This window comes from Anomaloglossus baeobatrachus, chromosome 3 (genome assembly GCF_048569485.1).
Source record: "Anomaloglossus baeobatrachus isolate aAnoBae1 chromosome 3, aAnoBae1.hap1, whole genome shotgun sequence".
Taxonomy (NCBI): Eukaryota; Metazoa; Chordata; class Amphibia; order Anura; family Aromobatidae; genus Anomaloglossus; species Anomaloglossus baeobatrachus.
In genome coordinates this window covers 495266190-495276348 of record NC_134355.1, presented here as the reverse complement: position 1 = coordinate 495276348, position 10159 = coordinate 495266190, and the positions used below count along the sequence as shown (strand labels likewise).

Here is a 10159-nt window from a genome sequence, read left to right as displayed (position 1 = left end):
TTTATCTTTACCCCCACCCAGCCAAATTTTCAGCTCCAGTAGCGTACAGTATAGTATTTAAAATGCTAGTAATTGTCATAGAGATGGCCATCCAATGTGAGTCCTCAGTGATGGCCATGTTACTTATTTACTGCAAGCAGCACAAGAATGCACACACATGCCCACTCCCTATATTAACAGAGTTTCCCCACACAGCTCCAATTTTCCAAAATATTTCTAAGGTCCCTTATATCTCCCCACCTGAGCTAGCACAGATATGAGTGTGGCTATGACAACTTTATCTAATCGGCTCCTGGAATGTGGTATTTATGACCGGGGAGGGAAGTAACTGGAGGGAAAAATGTGCAAAGAAAGGCATCCCTTTGTCTTTTTAAGTAAAAAAGCTATGAACCCAGATTTCAGGTACCACGTTAATGCTAGATAAATGAAAAGGTTATTGTTGGAATCCGGGTGAAATGGCGAACTCAAAGCACCATCTTGCTTTGCTGGGTGATCACTGGTATCCCAACAAATGGGTATTGACCAATAAAATCATGCTAGATGTGTTGTGTTTGGTATCTATGCAAAGGAAACATTGAGATATAAAATATGACACTAATATCCCTCACCTGTGCGACCCAGCGGCAAGGATATGGGAAAAACTATACTTTCCTTGGCACAGCCCACAAGACATCCCAAAATGAGGTCACAGATTGGAGGGTGAGGTGAGGTCATAAAAGTCAGCAGCCCATTTTAGGACTTTGTCAGTTCAGGAGGACACAGTTAAGCTGTGGTGCTGCCTGTTTGTGTACCAATGGAGATCCATCTCCATAAATCCAGAAGTCATATCATTGGCATGAGTTTAGTAAGTTTCATGTCTATTCCTTTCATTTTACGTAACTTTCTTTGTAGTATTTGTATTGTTCCCTTTTGCAATATCTTGTATATTTTTTATAAACACTGCCTATTTTTGGATTAAATGTATAAAATTTAATAGCTTCCTTCCTCTTGCTTTATATATTATCCCCGAATCCGAAGAGCCTTATGCTATCTGAAAACGGGTGTCTGAAATACCTGTAAGGCCCCCTTCACACGTCCGTGAAAAACACGCACGTATGTTACGGGCGTTTTTGTGTCCGTTTTTATGGTCCGTGTGGCATCTGTGTGAATTGCGTATGCTAGCCGTGTTGTGTGTAGAACGTCCGTGTGTGCGTGTGGAATTAACGTGTATGTGTATGTGGAATGTCCGTGTGGAATGTCCGTGTGTGTGATGCACAATGTCGTTTATAAATGTCGGCTGACAGCTGACAGAGTTGCGCGATGAGAATGAACTTGGGTGAACTTCACCCGACTTCATCCTCATATCGCGGCTCTGTCTGTGTCGAGTACTGATTAGCGGTCACCTGTGAAGGATTCACCGGTGACCGCTAATCCCCCGAGTAACTGAAGTTTCCCCCCCCTCTCATACTCACCGATCCCCGATCACCGTTGCGGCGCTGCACGGCATTCACACTGCTGCGGCGGCTTTTACTATTTTGAAATAGCCAGCCGCTCATTAAACAATCTCGTATTCCCTGCTTTCCCCGCCCACCGGCGCCTATGATTGGGTGCAGTGAGACACGCCCCCACGCTGAATGATAGGTGTCTCACTGCACCCAATCACAGCAGCCGGTGGGCGTGTCTATACTGTGCAGTAAAATAAATAAATAAATAATTAAAAAAACCGGCGTGTGGTCCCCCCCAATTTTAATGCCAGCCAGATAAAGCCATACGGCTGAAGGCTGGTATTCTCAGGATGGGGAGCTCCACGTTATGGGGAGCCCCCCACCCTAACAATATCAGTCAGCAGCCGCCCAGAATTGCCGCATACATTAGATGCGACAGTTTTGGAACTGTACCCGGCTCTTCCCGATTTGCCCTGGTGCTTTGGCAAATCGGGGTAATAAGGAGTTAAAGGCAGCCCATAGCTGCCACTAAATCCTAGATTAATCATGTCAGGCGTCTCCCCGAGATTCCTTTCATGATTAATCTGTAAATTACAGTAAATAAACACACACACCAGAAAAAAATCCTTTATTAGAAATAAAAAACACAAACATATACCCTGGTTCAACAATTTAATCAGCCCGAAAAAGCCCTCCATGTCCGGCGTAATCCAGGATGGTCCAGCGTCGCATCCAGCTCTGCTGCATGGAGGTGACAGGAGCTGCAGCACACACCGCTGCTCCTGTCAGCTCCACGCGGCAAATGAAGAGTGCCGCGCGATCAGCTGAGCTGTCACTGAGCTTACCCGGTGGCCGCCACTGGATCCAGTGACAGCGGGTAACCTCAGTGACAGCTCAGCCGATCGCGCGGCACTTTTCATTTGCTGCGTGAAGCTGACAGGAGCAGCGGTGTGTGCTGCAGCTCCTGTATTCTCCATGCAGTACAGCTGGATGCGACGCTGGACCATCCTGGATTACGCCGGACATGGAGGGCTTTTTCGGGCTGAATAAATTGTTGAACCAGGGTATATGTTTGTGTCTTTTATTTCTAATAAAGGATTTTTCGGGTGTGTGTGTTTATTTACTGTAATTTACAGATTAATCATGAAAGGAATCTCGGGGAGACGCCTGACATGATTATTCTAGGATTTAGTGGCAGCTATGGGCTGCCATTAACTCCTTATTACCTCGATTTGCCAAAGCACCAGGGCAAATCGGGAAGAGCCGGGTACAGTCCCAAAACTGTCGCATCTAATGTATGCGGCAATTCTGGGCGGCTGCTGACTGATATTGTTAGGGTGGGGGGCTCCCCATAACGTGGAGCTCCCCATCCTGAGAATACCAGCCTTCAGCCGTATGGCTTTATCTGGCTGGCATTAAAATTGGGGGGGACCGCACGCCGTTTTTTTTAATTATTTATTTATTTATTTTACTGCACAGTATAGACACGCCCACCGGCTGCTGTGATTGGGTGCAGTGAGACACCTGTCACTCAGCGTGGGGGCGTGTCTCACTGCAACCAATCATAGGCGCCGGTGGGCGGGGAAAGCAGGGAATACGAGATTGTTTAATGAGCGGCCGGCTTTTTCAAAATAGTAAAAGCCGCCGCAGCAGTGTGAATGCCGTGCAGCGCCGCGCCGGTGATCGGGGAACAGTAAGTATGAGAGAGGGGGGAAACTGACCGACAGACTGTGAGAGAGGGACAGACAGACAGAGAGACCGACAGAGGGACAGAGAGACCGACCGACGGACTCAGGGAGATTGCCAACATACACAGAAATAGAAAGAATGGCCGACATCACTAGAAATAAAAACACCAAACGGACACGGACTATAGGTAGATGCATACGTGTTTACTAACGTGTGTGCACATACCCATAGATTTTCATTGTGTCCACGTGTGCGGGCTCCGTGCAGATAACGGACATGCATCCGTGCAAAACGCAAACACATACGGATCACGGACACGCACACACGGACATAATGAAATAACGCACGTATGACCACAATCATAGATTAACATTGGTGCATGTTTGTCCGTGTCTCCGGTATATACGGAAACGGAACAAACACGTGTGAAGGGGGCCTAAAGTTCAGTGGTGGCAGCAAAATTATTTATGCGTAGAATTATTGGGGTGCTACCAGTAAGGGTACCGTCATTTTTTATATATATATATATATATATAAAAATATATATATATATATATATATATATATATATACTGTATATACTGTATATACTGTATATAAAGCAACATGTTGTTTATATATAACAACCCTGCTCAATCACATGGTGAGACCATGTGGGGAGTGTGCTGAGACTCCTGAATAGGTATCCCCAGGAGAAGGGGATTGTGAGCTGACTAGGTGTCAGCAAGTGGAGACCGCCATATATGTCTTCGGCCTGATACAGCTGAGGGGTCAGTGAGTAAAGGTTGTGATGCCACCACGGGGACACTGTGTATGAAGCTTTGCGGATATGTTTAAATGAAATGTAACAGCAGTTTATGAAAGGCTTAAATAAACCAGACGGACATTTGAAATGATAAAGTGTTCCTGTGTGACTCAATCCCGCTACCTGATGCATGGTTCCCTGTATGTTTGGGGCCCACATCGTCACAATATACAGTACAGACCAAAAGTTTGGACACACCTTCTCATCTCTAGAACAACTATTAAGAGGAGACTTTGTGCAGCAGGCCTTCATGGTAAAATAGCTGCTAGAAAGCCACTGCTTCTGCAACATGCAGAAGAGACTTGTTTGGGCTAAAGAACACAAGGAATGGACATTAGACCAGTGGAAATCTGTGCTTTGGTCTGATGAGTCCAAATTTAAGATCTTTGGATCCAACCACCGTGTCTTTGTAGAAAAAGTGAACGGATGGACTCTACATGCCTGGTTCCTACAGTGAAGCATGGAGGAGGAGGTGTGATGGTGTGGTGATGCTTTGCTGGTGACACTGCTGGTGACACTATTGGGTAAAATTGGTGCTCCTTTGCAGCAGAGATGCTACTCTCAGAAGGAGGCAATTATGCCAAAACATGCACCGGGCTTTGGCACTACACTCTGCAGTTGATAACTATCTCACTCTGTATCTTGTGTTACTTTTGAACAATAGACACACATTTTTCAGACACATATAATATATACTCAAACATGTTTCGTTGGATATTAACATTGCACACAGTTTTACATTTTATTGTGGTCAGCCACAGATACTTTTTCTCCCCTTTATCTTAAAGGACATTTTACTTTTGGTTACATTTAACCTATTATGTTTGTATTATATATCTCCTGCCAGAAGTCCTTGAAGTATGGTTTCACCTGCTGGTTTTCCACTTTTTAACACTTTACAATGTCAAATGTATTTCAATAATGTTTCCATTACAAGTTTCATTGCTGTTGTTTTACTGTATTTTTTGGAGGATTAAGCTTAGATTTCTGTACAAAACCATAACTAATAGTCCATGACATACGGTCAGGCACATATATTCCATGTGTGTTCTTTACTCTTACATGTGCCCTTTTCTCTGCTACTTTTGTTTCTATCATCCTTAAAAAATATATATAAAACTAATATTTATTTCATGTTATGTAGTAGGTTTCTATATTGCAACAAATTGAAGGGGAAAAAAACAAAGCACTTAAGGGTTTTAATAAAAAGAAAACACTTATCCATTATCCTTAGGATAGACCATCAATGTCAGATTGGCTCAACCCCTGAAACACCATTGATAAGCTGAGTGAATGTGCCATGGGGTTTCGATATATAAGTGGCCCTTTATTGTTTAGTCAGACTCAGTCAGCTACTCAGTGGTTGTGCCAATAACGGAAGCATTAATGATCCGTGATGGAGGGCCTATCCTATGGATTAATCCTAATCTTAAGGATTATTATCAACATGTCCTTTTATGTTGCTTTAGTTATTAAAGCTAAGTTATCTTTTTTCATTACTGAATACAATATGAAAACAGCAGTAAATGCCGTCCCGTGACATAATTAAACCGCTTTAGACTAGTAAAACTATACAGTCAATGGAAAGAAAGGACGAAGGATCAGCACATCCTCAACATTTTTGAGTTAATCTTTATTGATAAGTCTGATAAAATGTCAGATCAAGCTAAAAGCATGATGTCCTTGTAACGCGTTCCTGGCTGCAAGCCCTTAGTCATAGACTCTCTAAGACTTAGGGCTTAGAACCAGAAATGCGTGCTTTTCACTTGATGGATATCTGACATTTTTTTTTACTTCAAGGTTAACATTATTAGACTAGTTACCATTATCGTAAACAAGTATTCTTGTGGTTGAACCAGTCTGCCAATCACAAGGTGTATGAGAAATATACTTTTGCCCAAAAGATCAGCATTTTTGCACAGTTTAGTCTTGAGTAGGTAGGCTGCTGAGTACAATAGCAGGCAATGTGCAGCAAATAGTATTTTATAGATGGTTCAGTGCGCATCTGAAAGTCCATCAGCCTGTGTGAACAAATCACTGATCATTTAGTGCTGCCAGTCAATTAGTGTGAACGGACCTTTATTTGCTAAGCTTCAAATATGTTAGATAAGAAGGAGAATCAATCTATACTTTGCCCAAATTAACAGTCTTGGGTGGGTGGGGTGCAATGTCAAACCTCGCAACCATAGATTATTAATATTTGATTGGAAAAGAGTTGACTTTTGCCCATAAAAAATGCTACTTTTTGATAATAATATCATCACGTTTGGAATTGACAACGATCCCTGTGATATTATTGGATGTTCTTCTGATTGTGGATTCCATAATTTGATATTAATAATTATATATTCAGACTTCTTGCACAAGTGTATTCTATTCTTTTACATCATTGTAATTTTGATACACTTTATTTTGAACAATCATACAATTAATTTTCTAGTGCAAATTCACAAAAAGATGAAAGACAATAAACTATAATTTATCTTTTTCAATTGTGCATACCTAACAAATTATAACCAGCAACAGTGTTGAATTGATATCTGCATTCGGTAGTGCCTAAGAAATGATGATGCTGCTGGCCGGCAATGGGAGACATCTCCAACTGATTGCTCTAATGGAAAATGTCATCAGACATTCAGAAGATTTTTTTTTTTTTTTAAAACAATCAATCATTCATTGCAGTTTAAGTAGCTGCTGTACGTAAATGATACTTTAAAATGAATGACAAATATTGTATATTTTAATACAACCAATCTTGAATTAGCAGCTAGGGTACGAAAAATATAATTGATTCATGAATTATAATATCATTATATATCATATATATCTTATATTATATATATTTATATATATAATTATTATTATTATAATGATATCATCCATCCCTCCGTCCTCTCTTAGGTGAACAAAAGACAAAAAGAGAAAAAAAGCTGTGTGTCAAAATAATAAAATGTTAATTGGGAACTTTTTAAGCAGAATGTAATATATTTTACCAGTTACGATTAGGCATAATACTGCATTATAACTCATTGCAGACTCCACTCTTAAATGCTGCAATGTTGTATTGCTATGACCATGCTTTTTTGGATAGCATTGTACTGATAGAAAGGGAAATCCTTATCTCTCATGATTTGTAAGCATATAATCTCGTATTGTCTTCAAGCTACAAACCCAATATGTTCCACTGCCCTCGTGTGCCCTTTACATATTAATAACTTTATTTACGCCAATATTAGATGCACTAATCCTATTACTTGTGCTATTTTAGTTCAAGTATATTTTTTTCTTTACATGATAATAGACCAAGAATTAGTGCAGCTTAACAACTGACTGAAGGAGATAGAATTCTTGTGTTTATAAAAATATATCACAAAGCTATATTGATGTTCAATTGTATATCTTGTAGCTGCCATAACAATGCATCTATTTACAGAAAATGTTAATTAGAGCGTACTGTAGTGTTGTTTGTCAGTCTTTGAATGCAGAGAGCTTCTGTGATTTGATTATTACAGTTTCTTTTAACTTCTAGGATATTTTCCAGTTTAATAAACACATAGCACGGGGTTACCCGGTTATTGTTCAATTATTTTTAGCACATGTATTTTTCTTTGGCAGGCTTAACAATACGGCAAACACAACATAAATAAAGCCAATTATGGTAACATGCCTGAAATCTTAACAACGGTAAAGTTAGAAATCAAGTTCTCAGGGAAGTTAAACTTTAAGAACTTTGATATACAAATTTCTTAAAGCAGTAAGTTGCCTTAATGTACATTTAAAAAAAGGTAATTAGCTGAATATGTTTTAAGAAGTTTTCTTTTATTTATTTAGTTATTTATTATACCTTATTAATCTATCCTTTTGTCTGTATATTACACTTTTAGGAAGTATAAGAAAATCTTTCGTCCTTTATTTCAAATTAAATTTAGTTGATGTCCAGAACTGATCTATAATTATCACTTATCTGAGTGAAATTCTACAGAATTTCAAACTATATAAATAGTTGATATCCAGAACTGAGCTATAATTATCACTAATCTGAGTAAAATATTACAGAATTTCAAAACTATTTTTCTCATCATGTTTGCACCAGCACAAAATACAGGTCTAAAATCAGTGAAAGTCTGCAGCTTTCGTAGCTTGTAACTTTTAATTTCAGAATAGCTGGAGAGACAGAGAACGTAGATCTTAAGCATAAAGCCATTATATTAAAATTAATTACTGTGTTTATTATGCATTTGAATTTGAATTATTTTATTAAATATTGCAATACAAAATAACCCATAAAATACATAGTATAGAAGTTAAACCTGTGCAGCTCCAAAATATTTATTTTTTCACAATTGTGATATTAATATGTAAAAGAATCCATCTATATAAACACATAGATAATTGAATTATTAATAAAATAAAAAAAAATTAGCTTTTTACCCTTTTAAGCACATGATGCAGGTTTGCTTCAATCTTTTCTGTTAAATATACACCAAACTGAAATATTCCTAAAATTTTCTCCATCAACAGGAGGCTTAAATGAACATGGATTAGGAGACTTTTATGAAATATAGAAATATAGCAACACTTACCTTTTTAATGTTTCAAAGTTTAAGTTAGAAGCAGTGAAGTGATCTTAAGTAGTTCAATGCCTAGAAGTGCATCTGCTGCCTCAGTTCAGTAAATTGGATAGTACAGACATTAATAGAAACTGTGTCTGAATTAAAGCTCGCGAGACTTGGCAGTAGCAACATGATCTGCAAGCAACACAACTTTACCATCTGACATCTGCTCGATGCATAAGTCTTGTCTATACAGCCTGCTAAAAAAAATACACAATGCTGTCACATGATTGACAAAAGCCAGTTTTCTAATGCAATGAGACAGTAATATAGTAACACGCTGATTTAACGTGTTCAGCTGTAATTATACACATTTTACTATATAAAGCTGTAATTACTAAATTACGGAATGCATATTAATAGAAGCTGTACAGTTCCCACTTGTTGAGACTGAATGTAATTATACAAATATTGGCATCAAACCTCAGCTTGCTTGTGCATTATATTTTCCAGAGTGCCATCACCCGCTTCAGGGCTCTTTCCCTACAATATGGTGCCTGAAGGCTAATGTAGACTAAATTCTTTTGGGTCCTGACTAAATATCACTCTCTTGTCTTTAAGGTCTAGCTTTTCATGCACACATAAGACTACTAGACAATAAGTTAGTAGGCTAAAAAAACCCTGAATAAAAGCAGAATGGCTAAGGTCATAGCTGCAGATGGGTCTATGGGTCTGTAAAAGACATCCAATTAATTTGATAAACAGATTGCAAGTTAAGTCTGAGTTTATAAGTCCTGCAGTCATCCATTAGAATGGATCCTGCAGAGATCTGTTGGGAAATAAGTTGTGCAAACACAACTTTTTTGTCCATTGTTAAATAAGTGATGTTTTCCGGATCCATTTTATTAACATGGGAGTCTATAGAGGACGGATTCGTTAAGAGATTGCTATTTAGGCCCATTTAACACATCCAGCATTTCGCCTGATTGCCGGATCGGCACACTCCACTATAGTGTAATACAGTACAGTGCCATTGCGGCAACCTCCGGTCACATGACAGCATGTGATCGGAGCATGTGACCGGAGCTTGCCGTGATGCCATTGTACAGTATTAACACTGTACTGGAGTGTGACGGATAGGGCAATCCGGCGAAATGCCGGATGTGTGAAACGGGCCTTAGCCATCCATTTTTATTTAATTTGTAAAGGATTTTTTTTTTTTTTTTGCAGGACTCAGTTCAAATGGAGGATAAATAGCAATCCATTAACTGATCTATTCTCTATAGACTCTAATGTTAAAAAAATGAATCTAGTAGAAATCAGTTATTTCACGATGGACAAAGCAGTTTTCATAACGGATCTCTGCAGGATTTGCCCTAATGGATGATTATAGGACCCGTGAACTCACTTTTATATGTAAGGTATAGTCCTTTTTCAATTTTTTATAAATATTTTTGTTTTATATGTGAAATTTTGATTCAGGGTTAAAAAGAAGGTATTTTGCAAAGGTGCCTGAGTCAACGAGAAGTTTATTTAGCCAGTCAATTCCCATGCTACATATTTTGTTGCAAAAATTTTCACAACTGAAAATTGACTTCATTCATCTAAATAGTTGCTTCAGATAAAATAATCAGTTTCTAACACAATCTGCTTCAAATATGTAAGAAATATGTTAAGAGAGACCAGGT

General features: G+C 38.7%; 1 protein-coding gene across 1 annotated transcript in view; it reads right to left on the bottom strand.

Annotated features, from left to right (window-relative positions):
* The window catches only part of BCHE (butyrylcholinesterase), a 131915-nt gene extending 123275 nt beyond the window's left edge, over positions 1-8640 (bottom strand). Inside the window, exon 1 of the mRNA XM_075340658.1 lies at positions 8502-8640. The gene's annotated coding sequence lies outside the window, so the exon portion shown is untranslated. The remainder of the gene's footprint in view (positions 1-8501) is intronic.
* Positions 8641-10159: the final 1519 nt, after the last annotated feature.